The sequence below is a fragment of the Aythya fuligula genome, chromosome 13 (assembly GCF_009819795.1).
Source record: "Aythya fuligula isolate bAytFul2 chromosome 13, bAytFul2.pri, whole genome shotgun sequence".
In the NCBI taxonomy this organism is placed as follows: domain Eukaryota; kingdom Metazoa; phylum Chordata; class Aves; order Anseriformes; family Anatidae; genus Aythya; species Aythya fuligula.
This window is the reverse complement of record NC_045571.1, coordinates 8,706,025-8,725,928: the sequence shown is the minus strand read 5'-3', so window position 1 is coordinate 8,725,928 and position 19,904 is coordinate 8,706,025. Positions and strand designations below refer to the sequence as shown.

General features: G+C 42.5%; 1 protein-coding gene across 4 annotated transcripts in view; it reads left to right on the top strand.

Annotated features, from left to right (window-relative positions):
- AFF2 (AF4/FMR2 family member 2) overlaps positions 1 to 19,904 on the top strand; it is a 334,331-nt gene that overhangs the window by 159,509 nt on the left and 154,918 nt on the right. The gene's annotated exons all lie outside the window — the stretch shown is intronic.

Sequence of the window (19,904 nt, the reverse complement as noted above, 5' to 3'; positions counted from 1 at the left end):
CCTGGGGGCAGGTCTTCAGCTGCTGTAAATTGTTGTGGCTGTTATGAGTCAATGGGGTTTGAAGTCACTGGCAATTTCGCCAGTGGAGGTGTCAGGCCCTGGGTTCAGTTCCCAATTCTCCGTACAACCTGCAGAAGGCTCCAGGTCCTCTCCGGTCCCTGAGCGTTGTCACTGCCTCCCTCTTGTGCCAGCAATTGCTGTGCTCCCATGCCTCTGAGCGCTCCCGCATCCTGACTTGTCTGCTGGGAACCCTGGCAAGTGCACGGCAAACTTCTTCAGTATTTGGAGATGTTTTAATGCACATTTAGTGTGCATCAAGTGCCCCTTAGCTTTTCCATGCCGTATGTAGCAATGGGTCCAAGCAAAGGGTAGGGGAAAAAAGACAGTGAGGCTTTCTGTCAATGAGTATGAGTGTCGTCGATGAGTATAATGTCAGTCCTATCTTGTATCAAAGCCACAGGAGATCAACAGATAACCTCTCCTCCCTGCCTATTTTTTTTACCCGGAGAACTTGAGTCTTGTATAAAGGGTCTGACAGGTTTTGAGCGTGCTTCTGGAGATGTCCCTTGCAGCAGAATGGTTTGCTAACCTGATCCCCTGGTTGTGTGCTGAGGTTATGTTGTGGGGTTGTCATCGTTGCCGAGAGTTGTGCTGTTAAGCCTCACTTCTCGGTTTTATTGGCATCATCCTGTTCTTCGTAAGCTTCGCTTTTCTACAGGCTGCGGATCCCTGAGGATGAGCTGCCTGAATATATAGTAATGGTTTCTCTGTTTTCCCATATATCTCTCTCACTCCAGAGGTAACCTGAAAGCTTTACAAATACCGTGATAATCTCAGATCACCCGCACCCTCAGAGGGCATCCACACAGCCAAACACAGCGGGAGCCAGGCAGGAAGGAGCAGTCGGTGGGAGCTCACAAGCTCACACACAGGAATCAGTAGGGTGGAAGAATAGGTTTGTCAGGTATTTTTTATTGTTACCAGCATATGTGACACCACTGTAGCTGAGCTGCATGTTGCTGGGGTTTTGCAGGTATCCGACAGCACAGACTCAGAAACACAGCCATTGTTCATTCAGCCCTGTCCCATATTTAAGCCGTTCCAATTTTCCCCTGCAGCACCAATAAGAAAAATTACTTGGAAGACCAATACAGCATTGAGAACAAAGCTAAACACCTAGTCCACAAGGCTTTTTAATTCCTTGGAAAAGGTTCCCACTCAGGTGCTAGAGCTGTTGTAGGGGAGTTAACCCCAAAAGGCACAAGAAGAGCCCCTTTTGGGGAGCGGTTCCCTGGAGTAAGTTGATACCTGTTTGGTTTTCAGAAGGATATGAGATCAACTTTGCCTAACAACCCAGCTGTAAAACTGGCAGAAACGCCAGCAGCAGCAGCTCAATTGCAAACATCACGCTGAGTATTATGTTTTGGGTAAATAAATATAAAAAAAGAATAAGTGGAAATCTTCCTCTAATAGGGAAATACATCAATGATACTGTAATTAGAAACAACATTATTCAACTGTAATAAAGTATTTATTTCACTGTGATTACAACAGTTGTTTATCCTTGGGAGCTGTATCCAGAAGCAGAATATCCGGACTGGAAAGGATACAGCAGCTGCCTAAAGCAAGGTCCTTAAATCTGGGCTTAGCCGCTCAGTCAATGCTTGTCAGTGGGGCCTTGAGATGAGAGGCTGGGCGAGAGCACCAGTCCAGCTGGGCCACAGCACAGCTCCTGTGCCTGCGTGGGGCACCTGGCTTGCAATGAAACCACAGCTCAAGCGGTACAAGGGGCCAGGCAGAAGTGCAGTGCAGCTGCCCTGGAAAGCAGGCTGTGGCCGGGGTCCTCCTGCCACACAGGCAGCTGTGTCTCATGCTGAAGACACTGAAATTCACCCTGCAGTTCTCCCTGTGTTCCCCCTGCCCTGCCGCGGGGCTGGAGCAGGGCCGGGCACTCAGGGCCTTGCTCTGCGTGGCCGCAGTGGCCGGAGGAGCGGTGCCAGCCCTGCCCTGTGCTGTGACAAACGCCGAGCGTGCCAGGCCTGGTGCCAGGCTGCGCTTGGCAGCTCTCAGCTGCAAAAACAGGGACGCAGTGTTGTGCTTTGGAGGCTTCTGTCAAGGAGGTGTAGGCCACCGGTAGTGTCCTTGCTGTCTCACGGCATATCAGGCTTGTGGCTTTCGGTTCCTGGTGACACTGTGCCATCGTCCCCACCTTCAGCTAGAAGCTGAGGGCCAGAGGGTGCGATCTCCTGGGCTCCAACAAGAAGCCCCTGGCAGAGCAGGGAGCTGAACCAAGGCCTCTGAAGAAGACCATGTCAGCGTTAGGTCAGGCTTTGGACAGCGGTGCAAGCTGTCCTCAATTGGCTGCCATCGCTTGCAGGTAGCAGGCACCAGTGCTGGCACTTGCTCATTGTTTCGAGTGCTGGTAGGTGGGATGCTGCCGGGGGCATGTGAGCCAGTACTTCGTATGGTAATATTTAGAAAGAGATAAGAAGAAGCTGCTTTTCATCTATTCCCATTCTTCCCTGCCAGCCCGTGCTTTCTTTCAGTTCAGGAGACTGAAATCTTCTGTTCTGTTGTAAAAAGAAATCACTCGGTGAGCAGAGGAGCTAATGAATCCTGGCTTGTAATGTCTCTCTCTCATGCGGATCCTCTGATATCTTACAAAGGGTGAGCTTTATTAGCTTTTCCTGTAATGGGACAGCAGTGGGGCCCCTCTCCTATCCCCCACTGCCTTCTTTTCAAACTCGGAAGAGTTTCCTTATCTTTTGACCTTGATGCTGGACAGCAGGGGTGAGCTGAACACCCTTTTTAAATGAGAGCACAAACACACATTATTTTAGACTCCCACAAGTGCTGTCTGTAGGTGTTTCATTTCTATCAGGAACTGGGCTAAAAATAAGACAAACAAATCCCCTGAAATTAAAAAGAAGCATCAGTGTTTAAATGATTGTATCAGATAAACTGGGAAGTCATCTAAAATTTTCAAAACAAGGGCTGTACAGGCTGAGCTGCAATCCACCCACTCACAGCAACAGCAGTTGATACTTTATTAGAAGAGTGGGATGTTGTTCCCCAAACCTATTTTCTGTCTGTTAACAAATACACCTGACAACACCATCATGGGGCTTCTGGCTTCTCTTTTTAGTCCACAGGTCAGCTTTCATTTTTCCTATCATTAGAATTGGTGGGGCAGGAGAAGAACGGTTTATCCATGCAGCTAACAAGAGGGAGATGTACAAAGCTAAATGGGTTAAAGTCAGTGCTGGATTCAAACATCAGATTTTGCTTGTCAGTTTATGTCACAAATGCAACCATACTTTAAATTCAGCTGCTTGAGTAACGCCCAAAAGCTATCATTGCACTAATGCAATTATGATAGCGCATCAATTGCTGTAAATCACAAAGCTATAGATAGGGTGTAGTTGTCATGTTCTTTGTGATAAAAAGATGTAGGATCTCTAATCAGTACAACGAGAGAGGCTGTCATTGATAAAGGGAATCTGGGGCTGGAGAGCAGTATTGATCGTGCTGAGGAATTTACGAACTCTCAGTTTTTGCACACTTGGAGCAGCCTTTCAGGATGCACCACCAGCTTCACCTGCCCCGGGGCTGGAGGGATGAAGTGAGAGGTTGGCAGCTGCCTTGCATGGGTCCTCCAGTGAAAGGGTGATGCTGATTTTCAAGTTTCTTGTACATGGCATGCTTTTTGGGAGGCCAAACCTGGAAATGGTAGACTGCATTTCCTTCTTGGGGGAATGGCCATCCCTGAACATAATCTCACATTGTGCCAGTGATGGGGCACTCATTCTTCCCAGCTGGGCTGGTGCCAGACAGGTGTGGGCTCCCAGCAGCAGGGAGGGGAGAACTGCATGGCCCCTGGGCAGCCAGTGCTGGGGAGCGGTGCTGAGCCCGGCTGGGGCACAAGCCAGTGCCTTCTCCCTCGTGGCTTCGAAGTTGTTTGCAAATGATAATACTTCTCCACCTGTAACTGAGAACCAGGTTTTCCCTTCCTCAAAAAAAGTCAGTGCTTACTATCCGTGTTCATCCTCTCTACAAAAAAAATAATAATAATTTATGGCCAATATTCATAAATTATTTACATTCAAAATGTGGAATTGTAGACAAAAATGAATATTAAATGACCAAGTAAGATGAAAATGGAAGGATGGGGCTGGGCTGTCAGGGTGATCGGTTGCTTTTCATGCATTTGGTTGTTTGTTTTTCCCTCAAGAAACTCCATGGATCAACATACAAAGAATTTATGTGATTTTTTATTAATATGCAGCATATGGCTTGAAAGCTTTTATATGTTTATTGCTTTCACCCACAATCACATAGTTCCTTGTATTTGTGTGCCGGCATATAGCTGTGTATATGTACACAATCTCTGTATGTGCGTGTGTTTAAACTAATACTCTTTGTATAGAAATACTATAGCCTCATGTTGCAGCCTCTCTGGTTTTCACCACTCTCTTCTTTATGCTTGGGTGGTCATATTTTGAAATTTCCCCAGGACCAGTTTTTCATGCAGTCACGTTTCTCATCACATCTGAAGGATGTTGTGCTTCGCATGGTAATTAGGTCCTCTTTGTTTCATCTGCTGAACTGCTCTCTGTTACTTCCTGCAGCACACTCACGACTGGAGGCTATTGCTGAAATGTTAGAGCAGTGGAGATTCTCTAGGAGTAAACAGCTTCACGTTAACTTGCTTTTTTTTTTAAATGCTGATTTACATCCTGTTTAGACCTTGTGCAATTATATTTATCCTTGTTGCTTTCTTCGAGTAATGCCATTTATTGGAATAATTTATTATTGCATTGTGTGGCTGTTGGGTGTGTATGGAAATCATCCGCGTATTTACAAATACATATGACATTATATATAAAAACACACAAGGAGCTATCCATCTACCTAAGGCTTGAAAATGCTGATGGCTTAGCTGGGAGCGCAACTCGCTGTCAGGCTTTACAGAATTGAAGCTTTCCTGGCTTAAAAGAAAGCTCTGGGTGTTTTTTTTTTTGGCTTTCCTGGCCCCACGGGAGGGAGGGCAGGCTGTGGGTGGCTGCAGGCAGTGGCTGATGGCTGTGGGGCCAGGCGGGCACCGGGGTGCAGCTCACAGAGGGAGCAGCTCCCTGTGGGGTGCAGGGATGGGGACCCACGTGTGGCACGGTGGGGCCCGCAGCCAGCTCTCCTGCAGCAAACTCCTGCAAGGAGAGGGTCTTGTCTGGCATAATTTCTACCTGCTTTGAGCCTCCCTTCCAGCTGTCAAGCTGCAATGGAGAATTGGGCCCCAGGTTTGCAGCCTTTGCTGGTTAGAAGGGAACTTTCCAAACCAGCATGGCCCCTTTTCCTGGTGCAGCCAGTCCCGTTTGCAGGGCTTGCAGGTTGCTCGAGCTGGACCCAAAACGAAATTTGCTGGAGGCTGCTCATGTTGTACTGCCGTGCTTGTGAAGCCTGACGGTGGTGGGGACGGTGACAGAAACAGGATCAGGTTTGCCTGAAGGTGCTGGGGAACCCGTGCCCGGCGTCCCCAGGGAGAGCAGTTCAGGTTGGGTTGAGGAACACCCCGAGCTGATAGGTGCTGGGTACACTGCTGGCCCACGGGGTGCACCCATATATGCATGCAAATAACGTGTGGAGGTGCACACAGACATCAGAGAGGGAGAGATGTAAGCCCCGGTGCTAAGAAGCAAATGCAAACGTGGAGTTCCTGCTGGTGGTTTCTGTTTTTTTTTCCTATTGTGATTAATAATGTCATGATTACTTTGATTATAATGATCGCAAATCCCTTTAAGTGGTATCCAGATTGAGGTTTATACGGCATTTTTTCCTTGTTGTTTGTTCTGAAAACATATTAAGAAAGTCTCTAAAATAACATTACAAAACATCAAGTAAAATCCTGTCTCCTGAAGGGCTGATGAGATCATATGCGTGTGGCTGTGTGTTATCTTGCCCTGACACATGGAATTAAGTCTTGGACTCTCCTCACCTAGGAAGACATCATTCTGCCAGCATTTTCTCTTTTCTGGCCGTTTCAGAAATGACAGCTTTTTTCCTTTCAGCCGGTTAAAATGTGGCTGTTCCCTGGATAAGCCAATGGGAAAATTTGTCAGTTTGTTCATTTCAGAGAGTCTCTTCATTTCTTTTTGTTGAACTTACTGGTAGCATGCAAACAGAAATTGGTTTAAAAATAAATAAATAAACCACCAAAAAAAAAAAAAAAAAAAAAACACGATAATTCTGCAACAGTTCTGAAATTTTAATGAACCAAGACGTCTGTGGAAGGGAAACTGGGTTTTCTGATAGCCCATTGCCAAAGCTGCAGGTGAGGGAAGGCTGTAATTCAGCCTCACCAACTTGGGACACACGGTTTCTGCAACAGAAATTCAAATTTAGCAGCTATGTCACTTCTGCTAATATTACTTTTTTATTGGGTTTTAAAAATTCAGGGAAATTGTGAAAATTGGAATTAAACAATTTAGGCATTTCCCTATTTTTTTAAAACAAATTCTGTGTTGTTTCTTTGTAAAGCTCCTGCCATTATTTTGTTTTGTTTCCTTAATGAAAATGTTTTACAAGGTTGTAACCCATAGGACAGAGATCCATTTTGTCACAGTGACGTTTTTAAACTCAACACAAAGCGAACAATTTCAAATTTTCAGCTTTCTGCGAAGTTTTTAAAATGTTAAATTCAAATCAAAGCAATTCCCCTTCCTCCCTCATATTCGCAGCTATCATTAGACAGCAAATTGCTCATTGTCTAGCTTCACAGGAGTGGTTGGCTCTCGGTCCTGCCTGCAGATCCCCAAGCCACTGTCTGATGGCGAATTTATTGCCCATCTGTTTCCATTTCCACACTGCGCGTTGAGCCTGGCTCACGAGCTGCAGCACACAGTTGTGGGTTTTGTGATCCATATTTATTTCACCTAACTTCCAGTCCTTAGCTGAGCCACCCCGATTAAGCAGACCAGTGACCCCAGCCTGTCTGTGTAGTCAGCGCACAAGTGGGTTCATCCAAGAGGTGACTCTGCCCACGGAAGATCTCAATTAAATGCCTAAAGAATAACTTCTCGAAGATCAAGCAGCTCCATGCTTTAAGCAGTTCCACTAAAAGAAACCTTGTTGGCTTATAGAGACGTGCTGATAATGGGCTCATTGCCTTGTGAGGTCAGCCAGGAACTGATTCTGGGAGGTCCTTGGGGCTTAAGTACCAAGGCAGCATTGTGTTTCTGGGGAGATCATTGCATTTCAAGGGGGTGATGCGAGACACGAGACTGCGGAGTCAGCCCCAAGCTGCATTTATTCCCCTGAAACGCTCACTGTGTCAGACCTGGTTTCAGTTATAAAATGGAAATAATAGAAAAAAAAGGTCAAACCATTTATTGAGGATTGACATTTACAGCAGTCAGGAATCTCCAGTTGTGTACGGCTTTCTGTATATCTGTCACTCCTGTGTGACACCATCCTGCTGAGGATCACCAAGCCACTGCTTTCCTGCTCTAACTAGTAGGTGACTAGTTAGGCGTTGCTTACTGTATTTATACAGATGCACAAATGAAGGACTTTGGGAGTTAATTAACTTGCCTGAAGCTGCAGTACACCTCTAGAGCAAAACGAGAATATAGATTCCCGAGTCCTCTCTGTCCCTGACATTTCAAAATTCTGCTATTTTGTACTTTATTCAGTTTTGACAGGTTATTATCAAAAAGTTTGTAATGAAACTGCTTGAAATTAACTATTTTCCTAGGAAAGCTGACCGTTAAAGGGCCTGTGTCCTTGATCCCGTTGTAGGCAATGGGAGCTGTGCATTGGATCAATGACAGCATCTGTGGATTGAGGAGTGCAGCAAACCATAGATCGAAGGTAATAGTCCAGACAGGAATCTGAAGAGCGATTGCTACCTGTGCTGTGTCAGGGCCTGGATGCAAACAGATCTACCGCAGGAGGTGTCGTGCTGTGTGTTAAATAGTGCCAGCACTGGGCCATAGATCAGTGGATCTCCTTTGACACCAAGATCTAAGTAGGAAGAAAGGGAAGGAGAAAAATGTGGAAATGTAGTTCCATGCATGTACACCCATGTGCACACACACGTAGGGTGCATACGTGCAGACACCTCGGTTAATCAAAGGTGCCAAAGCATTAAGTGACAAAACACCCTCTCCAAGGGTACAGAGGGCTGGCTAATGTCACTGCTGATGTCCCTTAGGTATCATGCAATTCTGGTACTTGCCTCAGATGCCCTTCTGTGAGATTTGCATTGCCTGAGAGTCAGTCTGTTTTCTCCTTGCGTTAACAGTCTGACTTTGAGCGCTGACCCTGGAGATTGCTGCACCTCAAGGAGACCCCGCGTGCACCCAGCTAATGCAGTCTCCTAGGCAGATCTTCATGGCAGTGCACGGCCACGTAGCTTTTCAAGTCCCATCGGCACTAATGAGAACTGTGTATCTTTGTCCCCCCACGTCAGCCTGCATAGTTTCTTTTTATTTGTTATAGTTTCTCATTGCTGTTTTCTTCCCATCACTCACACACTGCTGCAGCATTATTTCTCAGTGCTTTGAGTTAAGATGCAAATATCCTTGTGTTAGCTATTTAGGGGTCCTTGTGCAGATATAGGCAGAGCAAGCACAATAGTAGTTCTGAAAATGTTGAGGAAAAAATGTAATAATAATCCTTGTGTAATTTATATTAGATCTCATGTTCCCTGTTTCCCCTTCCTGCTCCCAAAAAGGAAACTTTTTAGCATCTGGATAAGATGCCAAGAATCACTAGCCAGCCCCAACTGTAAAAATGAAGAAAAAAGACATTTAGGTTTTAATGAAACATGTCCTCTAAGTTAACTTAAATGCTTGTTTAGATAGCTTTTGCGATAAGTCTAAGAATAATAAACTGTTATTTATAGGGAACTTCCTGGCCAAAGACCTCTGGGCAGCTCCAGAATACCAGAACAAAGGATTTACAGCCCACTGACTACTTAAGACGGTGATGTTATTTTCAGATTCAAAAGTCTTTTCCCCATTATGACAACCTGCTTGTGAAGAGGAAAAGCTGCCTACCGGTCCTTTCAGATTTTGGAGTTCCACTTGATAGTTTAATACATATGGGTCAGTTTATTTAGCTTGAGTTGGGAGCTTTTACAGATCCACATTATGTCTTCTGTGCAGATTTGTTTTTCTGCTTATGGCATCAGTCAGAATAAATGGAGGGATGAGATCTGCCCCGGCTGCTGGAGGGAATTTCCCTGCAGTGTCCCCAGTCTCCTAATATATCAGTGTCTTTTCTAGTCCGTTTCTGATGGGATCCGGCAGCAGGTCAACATCCTTAGGTAAAGAAGGGCTTCCTGAAGTGAGCAGCAGTCACAGAAAGTAAATTAATGGAAGCCGGCATCTGCTGATCTCTTTGACAATAAGGAATTTCGCTGCCAACATTTAGAAACCATTGGAAATGGTCTCCATTGGAAACCAGATTTCGACTTTCTGCCCTGGGCTGCCAAAAGTATTTCAGCATAAAATGCTAAAGTAAGTTGAACTTTGAATTATAATTTCAATGACTGTCTAGTGAAATGGATTAATGCTCTGGCACTGCACCTTTGAGGCTTTGGCTCGAATCTTGTAGGATAAAAATCTGTCTGCTTTGACAGTTGAAAAGGTCAGAAGTGAAATAATGTCAGGTGGTCTTAGCCCAATTCAATGTCTCGATTAAGAAGTAGATGTAAAAGTTGTTGATGGGGGATATCATATAAGATCCTTTGCAAAAATATAAATCATTTTTATTTACATTTTATCAGCAAAATTAGATGCAGACTGCTGCATTCAGGAGAGGTGGAGCTTAGGTCAGACTTTAGGAACTCTGGATTTCAAAGTGAAGAAAATAGGGGTCACAGTGTGCAGTATCTTAAGCTCAAAAGCTTGCATCCATCATTAAATTGATTCCTTAATATATGGCCATGCCAAATGTAGTTCTCACTCAAATATTTTAATTTAAAGGTTTAATTTAAGTTTAATTTAGGAATTTTATTAGTTGAGAGTGTATAGAAAGAACGTGGCTTTGTCACTGTTTAGGCAAGACAAGGGGTCTCTTCAATTCACTTTTGGAAACTGCTGCCATTCAATTCCTGAACTTACTAAATGGAATTGTAGTTAACAAACAAAATGCATACATTTGTGAAATGCATTTTGTCCCTTATTTGGGGATATATACATATAAATCGAATATGATAATATATAAATTACTTCCCAAGACATCCCCGAGGAAGGGTCACTATGGCAAATAGTTCAGCAGTTTCTGTTGGGAAAAGGAATAAATAAAGGGCTTGCACTGGTGTGTTTCAGTGATGGGGATGGTGGCAGCCAGAGCTGCCGAGCACTTTCACTGCCTTAGGTTTGTCCCAGCCTCACCTCTCACAAGCACTGCTCACGAGTCAGGAGATGTTGGCACTACTTTTTGGAGTTAGGTTGCAGATTTCCTTTGCTTCCTTCAATAGGGAACACATACAAGATAGTGCAAATTGGAAATTGGCTGTCATGGTATACTACATAAGTACTGGTCGGTAATCTCTTGCAGATGATTAATTAAGCAAGCACTTTGTCCTTTTCAGCACTGGTAGGCATCTTTGTTTTATTTTATTCCCTGTTCCTTCTGCGCATGTGTATATATGGTATGTTGCGTGGTGTTTTTTTCAAGTTGTTTCCATCTTAAGGCAAATAAACCACGGTCTCCATGTGATCACGATACACTACGGGAGCTGATGGAACTGTACATATGTTGTAAAGATTAATTGGCATTCAGTTAGGCCCCATAAAGCATGGCATGCCATGCATTATCCTCTATTTTGCCTTCGATTTACAATGCAGCTCAGTTCACGTAGTGGGCACAGACCGAAAAACAGCGTATTTCTGAAGTATAAAATGTGTACTTTTTAGTAGGCTGATCATCCCAGTAACAAAACCTTAGAGGAGCTTCAGAGCTTCAGAGACGCCGTAATTGTGGAGCAGCGGTAACACGGTCTTGCTTTTCTCTGCTAACCGAGATCTATTAAGTGGGGCCCAGGGGAACACTGAAACCGCAGAATTATCTTTTATTTGTTCTATAGATTTTTCTGACAAAAAAAAAAAAAAAAAAGGTAACACATCGCCACACTCGCAGTTGAAATAATCGGAGTTCAGCTGCGACACACGAAGAAAGAAAACCCTCAGCACCAGGGCACTTGGCTGGGCTGACGGCGCTGGGTGCCGGAGCAGCCCTCGGCAGCTGATAAGGGAAGCAGGCAGGCCAAGCACCGGGATTGCCAACCATTATTTATAACGGAACAAAGTGGTAATTTTGCAACTATCACAGCTCAAATATGGGACCATTTCCCTAGTAATAAAACTATTACTCTGTAACTGTTTACTTATCAGGAGACCATTATGTGATTGATGACCTGAAAATGGAGGTTATCTTTCAATTCATTTGAAATGCAAACTGACTAGAAAATCTATAGTTATTGCGGCATATTTTTAAGCAAAATCAGGCACCTACATTGACCTCCTATTTACATTTCTTTGAGAAGAAAAATCACATAAAAGCTATCAAGAAACACATTTCACAGCAGGCAAATTAATTGGTTTTACTGTATTTGAATGGAGGGTTTGTCAAATAAAACATGCCATGACAGTTAATAGTGTCATTTAGAGGCAGAAAATTATTGGCTTATTTGTTATTGGGTAAAAGGAAGGCAAACACTTTGTATTAGGAAGTTTTAATGTGTTTAAAATCCTCATTAGGGATTTATGGACATTCTTGCTTAGCATAGCGCCTCATTAATTTGAGGCTAAACAGTTACTTCTGTGTTTCAATTCCAATTTTTTTCCCCCTTTTCTTTAATTAGATCTCGCATTAGAGTTTGGTCTCCACACCACTGGAGATGTAGAATTAATTAATGTGATTTATAAATCTAATGGAAGTGAGTTATTCTTAGATATCTTTTCATTTTAGCGAGCAGTTTAACTGCACATAACGTAAGTGCATACAGATCTGAGAGATTTTGGGAGCTCAGGAAAAGTATGCGACTTCTGTATTGAATACATTTAGCAGCGTCCCTTGGCATTAATAGATCAAAGCATTTTAATTAGAAATGTAACTAAAAGGGAGGTCATAAAGATCCCATTCAAAATCAGATTTTCTCTGTTCTAAGTTCTGTGCTGTCCAAAAAGCATTATTTTACCTCCCTTTTTGTATGATAACCACGACGTTCGGTGGCAGTTGGGATAATCATGTTTTAGTATTTAATGAGCATAAGATCTGACTCTTAATGTAGTCTGGGTTTGGATCAGATCCCAATAAAGTCTTAATCATCACTTGTGCTATTTTGTTGTTCTTAATAAAAGGAAAATGGCTTTTATTTCACATAGGAACTTCATTTATTTGATTGAAGTTTATGTAAGAAAAGAATACGTGTGGACTAGTTGTGCTAAAAGGCATGCTGTTAGTTCAACTTGAAGATATTTCAAAATACATTTGCCGTGTTCCCCCCCTGGGCAAGACCGTGTCCTTGCCCTTTCAGTTCTGGCCTTCTGGTTTGAAAAGCCGCGCTGAGGATGCGATTTGCAAGTTGTGGCTGTGGTGGAGGGCCGTAGGAAAACCAGCAATTTGCGAACAAGCTTTGAGCAATTAATTTGGGCCCCAGCATTGGCCTTGCAACTGTGCAAACTGCTGTACAAATTAAACCCAGGAGAAGGCTTTTCCATGAGGATATTCATACCTGGTTAAAAAAATGAAGTGGAGCAGATAACCAGCACAGCTGCCCGCTGTGCTCCTGCAGCCACGGGAGAGATGCTGTCAAATGTAAATAGATGCTTAAAAAGGTTCCTCTTTAAAAGCCCAGAAGAAATGCTATAGTCTGAATTCACGAGGTCAGATAATGCTTCAGGTTACACTGATGCAACCACACTGACATCAGTGGAGCTTTAGTGTCACAAGTGCCACAGCCTGACCCGACGGCTTCGCTGCTACTTCAGCCACGTCACACAACGCTGCCTGGTTCTGCTTGCTCTCTGCCTGGCCTGCGCGGGGAATAGGCCCTAAATTACACTAATGTAAAATAGATTTAAAAGAGATCCAGTTCCAAGCTGTATTAAATTTAGACGGTTGTGTCTGTAGAGTCGAGGGATTTTGAATGATTTCCAAGAGGTTCTACTCAAAGGGTTACGCTGAGAATAAATACAGCTTCTCATTTACATTACTATAACTGAGAGCAAATAGACTTGGAAGCCAAACTCACTTCACACTCCTTTTGTACTTGAGCTGCCTCACTGTCTTCAGAGGAGTTAGATTTCATTCACACTGGTAGAAGTAAGACAAGAAGCAGACACTTGATCTTTATTTCTGCCACACCATATATCTCACCACACCAGAGGGTTGCATAGTCTGCTAGGCAGGCTTTGATGTTTAAAGTGGACAAGTGCACAGTGGCGTTTTAGGTCAGTGTGCTTTTTATCATCAATTTAATGGAAACATATAAGGTAACCGCTCCTAGAATAAGGTACATAAGAGAAGGTACTTACATTATATAAGTAAATGAGTACTTGCAGTCATTGGAGGGTGGAGGAGGATGGGATGGAGAAAGAGAACGAGAGGGAGGAAGAGAGGGGAAACTGAGGAAAGAGAACAAGAGAGAGAGAAAGGAAGGAAGGAAGGAAGACTGTTCCCAATTTGTTTGTTCTTTGTCAATATTAAATAGGATGCGCCAGCCTCAATGCAAGCAGTCAATATTTTGGTCACAAATCAAACGTACTGCAAATGGCACTTTTGCTGGACCTGGCTGAATACCGACATTACCGGTTACTCTGGTATTACCATCACGGCAAGCCTCTAAAATACTGCATTCAGAATATTCCATAAGTAAAACATGCAGCCTTACTCCCAGGAGACCCTGAAGTGAGAGATCACTTTATCAGGTTTCTCTCTCTAATAGAGTTTGGCAATTTGCTGCATGAAAATAATGGAGAACCATTGAGTTTAAATTGAACATCAGCATATTGTGCTTTCATGGAGACTATTTCATGCTGATCCACATTGAAATAGTATTTTTAAAAGACAACATCAAAGAAATGAGAAAGAAAAAATGGGCTAAATACAACGCGCAGTGGGAAGAACATGGAAAATATAATCGTCACATCCAGGTCAGCCCAGCTTAAAGGTTGCTGTTGCAGAACTAAATGCCAAAGAAAAAATGTTGTCCTTGCAGTTGAGGTTGCTCCGACTGGGAGGTTGTTGTAAGCTGAGCTCATTGTAGGGACCTGTAATGCCTTCCAGATTGTGGGGTAGCACCTCTGTGCCCCAGGTTGGTGTAGCGGCACCTTTTTTACTTAAGGGACTGCAGGGGAGTGTGTTGGAGTCATTGGCTTTTGTATAAAGCTGAAGGTACCCATTGTGGGCAGTTCTGGCTTCTCAACTAGAGGCCTTTAAGGGAAGTTCACTAAAGTAAGCAGGAGTCTGATTCAGTCACAGTTTGGACCACACTAGTAAGTTATTTTTCCTAGCTAAATGTGCTTTACTTGAGGGAAGAGGCACATACTTCTCCATCTAGCACTGAAAAAGCAGCACTGACTGCAGGCCAGGCGGTCCTGCCTCAATACATGAATTAACTTGGTCCACTCCTTAAAACTTTTCCTTGTTCCCAGGTTCCCCAGTAAATGCCTGTTTGACACACACAACCTCTTCACAGTGCAGTGTTTGTATTAGGTGGAACAGAGGAGCAGCTCTCTGTATTTTGTTTTAGGCAATAGTTTTTCTTTCTCTCTTAATTTCTTTATATATACAAAGTATATATTTTCACAGACCTTTTAATAAGCCCCAGGAGATATTTTTTGGGTTGAAATAATGGGAAACGTAGTCTTCTCATGGTACTTTGGTTCCAGGATGGTGGAGGTACTGAAGGAAAACAGTGAATATACATTATTTGGAGCCCACAAATGACTCCCTTGAGAATTAATAACCCTGTGAAAAACACATATATGTATTTGAATACCAAAGGAGCTATTTTCTCTTTTTTTAATAGCACCATGTTTGACTTCATTCAGTTTCCTCCAGAGCCCAAACATACAGTACTAATATATGTTGGTGATAACCTCATGAATATCAAATACATCCAAAAAAAAAAGTACCATTTAGGCTGCAATATTCATTCCTTGCTCTTTTGCTGCTCCCATTCATACCCATTTGCACTAATGTTAGTAAGGAAGAGCCAAGATCCATCCAGCAAGTGAGATTAGCTTGACATCTATTTCAGGTGTCTTTAACATGAATGACCCTTTGGGGACAAAATATTAACAAGGCAGGAAGCAGACAAAAGCATGAATTGTAAAACCCAAGGAGATGAGAACAGTGGGCTCTGTGCAGTGGTATGAAGTTAACTTCAAGTAAATGTGAAACAGTCTTCCTCAGGAGGAGAAACAGATAGCCAGATCACAGCTGAGGGGCAGGTGGCTATCTGAAAAAGGGTAAGTCTAGAAAAGATGTAGGGAATGACTAAAGAGGGGAAACGAACCCTGAACACGCAAGCAGGTACTGATAGCCATCAGAGGAAAGCTGTCCTACCTGTAAAAATATATTTAAAAAAAAAAAAAAACAAAACAAAAACAAGTACTGTCTGTTCCTCGGAAGCCTGGCAGGAGTTGAAGGCATTTGTAGGATGAGGTTCTGCTGACAGACCTGTTTTTGCTGCTTCTGGTTTTCTAAGTGTTTTCTTCTTAATACTGTGTGGCACACACTGGAAATGATCAATCAAGGCTCATGCACAGGATCTTTTCTTACTAGCAAGTGAAAAATCAATTTTTGTTCAAAGGAGTAAACAGCACTGTGAGCTTCATCTGCCCAGAGTCAGAATGGGTCCTTTGATAAAGAAAGTGACAGTGCAAGTGGAGCTCGTGATGTACAAGCACATAGGTGTTCATATATGCAGGAGGTGGGAGTGGATTCCTACAATCACATAACATGCTACATTTGTCTTTCCGATAAAACAAAGATAAGAACAAGAGGTTACTTGTTGAATGCCAGTTGTGCACCACTAGAGCCAGAGGGATTATTCCCAAACAGTTTATTCAGATGAAAATGTGGTCAGTCAGTTCTGGCAAAGGCATGATTCATTTCTGCTTTTCAGCACCACATTTGAAGTTTTAAGACTTTTCTGTTATGTCTTTTGGAAGATTTTGTTGCTAACATTTTCAAGAAATGCCTGCTGTCTGGTGTAAAATGCAGACAGAAAAGAAAAAGAGAAAAGAGACCTTATGTGACTTTTCTGTGGCCACAAAAACAAAATCTGATCTCATGCAGGTTATAAATTGTCCAGGAGGTAAGAGTGGTCAAGGAACTGATGAATGAATAAATGGAAGGTTAGATCAACATGACTCATCAGATATTGTAACCATTCACCCAATGTCACTTGATCTGCATAACACTAAAGCTATTATGCCCTCACTCTTATATTTCTGCCCTCCTTCCCTCTCTTTAAAGTTTAGCACTGAGCCGTCCAAGCCATACATTAAGCCTTTGGTTCCACGTCATTTAAGTTCTGTTCTTTCTCTTATGAGACTGAAATGTGAAGAGAGCCTTATAATGCTAGCTGGTAGATTTTGACCATCTGACCTTTTCTTTCTTTCCTTCTTTTTTTCTTTTCTTTTTTTTTTTTTTTTTTCTTTTCCCCTTTTTAAGCCTGGAAGCAATATCTAAAAGCAAACATGAAGCATTTTGATGCAAAAGAGTTTTGCCAGATTAAAATGAAATTGAAAGATAAGTTCAGTGCAGCATGTAGCTGTTATGAAATCTTTTTGTTTTGATTGAAGTTACATTACCTCAGGACTTAGATCTGCAGCTTATGTAATATTAACTGTTCTTCAATCCGGAGCTCGTGCTGGCTGAGAGGGGAGCTCATGATGTGAGGTGTAACTGCTCAGTCATACGGAGGCAAAAATCCTGGAACCTGTCCTTTTGGCTGGGTTAGACCACACTGCTCACATGGGACGAGAAGCACCAAAAGCATGCAGAAATGAAAGTTCTGGTCCTCTGACTGGAATCTGGTAACTGATGAAAGCTAACAAAGAGAGAGGGTGGAAAATCACATAATATTTTCTAACAGCTCAATTTTTATTAAATTAGGAAAGTAGTAGCATGGGATGTCCAATCTTGATTAAACTCCTGGATGAATATGGCAATTATACAAACAATTTGTTATAGCACTAGTGGTTGGGTAGGTGATGAATACACCATTTACTGTGGTTCACTCTCTCATGATCAGTCTGTGGTGGGCCTTGTGGGCCTGCTTGCACTTGTTTGCTGAATGCAAATGTTTATAGGCGATTAACCTGCAATTTTTGATTCATACTTTGAAAGGTTGGAAGGTTGCTTTTTCCTTTTTTTTTTTTTCCCCGGGGTTTTCTAAGTCTCTAATAGGCCTGCGTCTTTCAAGTCTCTTCGAATGTGCAACTGCAGCATGGATTTAGAAAAATGGTCTAATTTCTTGAGAACTCCATTAATAGTAACGTACTGAAAGACTCTTACATTGATCTTCTCTCTGATAGCCATGTTGTAATAATTATTCTTTTAATGTTTGCATCAATCTAAGTGTTTTCTTCTTTGTGCTAGCTCCTACTTGGATCTCCCTATATGACAATCACAGCACTTTGACATCTTGCATTACTTTAATACCAGTGATTCAAAACAAAGCAGTGCCAAAGGGAACAAAAGTTCTGTCAAGCCATTAAAATCTTCTTTGCCATTAACACAATTAAATTGATGCATGAACATTTAAAGTTATTAGCAAGTGCTGCCAGCAGAAGCTGGTTGTGATTGCATAATATATAGTGGGCTTTATTAAAGTAGAATGGTATGTTTATTATTATCATCATCATTAGTTCTGGAGTAACATAAACTTAAACAGGGCTGTGGGTTGGGAGAGCTCTGTGAAGCAAGTAAGAGCGTGGTCTGCCCTGTGTTCAGGCCGTGGCACAATTATGACATTTTTAAACAAAGGAATACACACAGTGTTGGGGCTAACCATTGAAAATGGCACGTGTAACAGGAGGGAGGAGAGAGATGTAAAGAGAGGGCTGCTGTACCTCTGCTGCTCTCATTTTTCCCAGTCTGACCAACTCAGCTGGATTTTGAGCTGCTCCTGTTACTGCTGTGAGAGATTTTGTGGTTGGTGTGTATGCTGTGAGATTGTTGGGGGAATACTTGTTTTGTTTTCTCATATTCCAACATACTAATTTTTCAATGAAAAAATATCAGGAGTGTATTAGAGACATATGTACTTCTGTTATCCCACTACACATTGCAGTAATACCCATGTTTGCTAATCTGAGGGATATTTTATTTAACTGTATTCCTCTCTGAAAGGGAAGTTATGTATGAGGTATGGAAAACACAGATTAGCAAAGAACTTAGAGACATTGAGAGGAAAAAGAAGTGATTTAAGGAAAATTTAATTGAGTGTATCAAAGGAGGGACAATGAAGTGCTGGAATACCAAGAAATGCAGTATGAAGGAGGAGTCCATGCCTATGGCAGTTAATGCTGACCGTACACTGGAAGCTTTCAGCCTAGGGTTGTTGGGTAGAATTTGAGTAGAGTAGAAACTGGGACAAAAGATAAGTCTCTTTCTTTCTTTGGATGAGTGTTTTTAAATGGCATTATGGAAAATGATAATCTGTACTTGCTGACAATCACTGATATTCCTCCAGGGTGGTCATGTTCACTTCACGACATCTTTTTCTAGATATTGATGAACTGTTGGAAATTCAGAGAACAGTGGAGAAATAAGCCAAGGGAATGGAAAATCTTATTGGGAAAGAAGCTAAAAGTTGAACATACAATATTCAGAAAAAGCAGACTATAATACTACATATCTATGCATGGTGTAAGTGAAAAGGGAAGTAAGTAGTTAGAAGGGCTCTACAGACAGGCTGAGGTGACTCTGAAAGCAGAGCTTTAACTAGTTATCACAAAAAAGGGCCAAATAGATTAAAACACTACTCCACATTTTATTAAATGAAGGAATAGGAGATCCATTTCCCTACAGTTTTTGAGTTAGACTAGACACAGTACTAGAAAATATGGGGAAAGGGTGCTACAGTAGTAGGGAATGAACGTGGTGACCTAATAGATCTTCTTGGTCTTTGACTTTTGTAGCTGTAGGAATTCATTCTTGAAGATTAATGCTAGTTGAAATCTAGGAGGAAAGACATGGTCATGTTTTGGTCAAGCTCTGTAGCAGATTAGGATGACATGGATTCATTAAAGTCATGAGTGTCCTTCACCAAGCTACTCACCAAGGGGTGGAAAAGCCTTACTCAATATTTATACTTGTTTTTTGGTACTTCCCCCCCAGATATTGTCTCTTCCTCCCCTGCTCCACGGCCATGATAGCAATCCATTGTAAATAGCTGCACATACTGCAAAATGGTTGCACATACAGGTCATGTCTGTCAGTTGTTTACATAATTGTTCACAGTATTTAGAGCTTTTGTGCTGTTTAATAACCTTGCAGTGAGGGATTGTGGCAAATGCTGTAGCTACCATTTAAATGAGTATATTAAATTGGAAGAAGTTAAGGGCAGCATTGTGTGTGTGCATGAGTCTGGTTGTGCGCATCAGCATTATGTGTCTTTCTAAGGGGAGAAGGGATATCTGTCAAGCCTCTTGAGCTGGGTTCCTGTGTGCTGTTCAGCCTTTACATGATACTTAACCTGGAACAGGCCAATGAAGTGAGGGACAACAAAATCAGCAGCTGCCCTTATAGTCCAACCAGTATTTTACTACAGTATGTGTTCAAGTTTTAAGAGCCGTCTTGGCTGTTAGCGTATTAAACTGTAGGATAAGATAGTTGATGATAACAGCTTTCTCCTAAGTGTTACCACCTCTGTCCTTCAC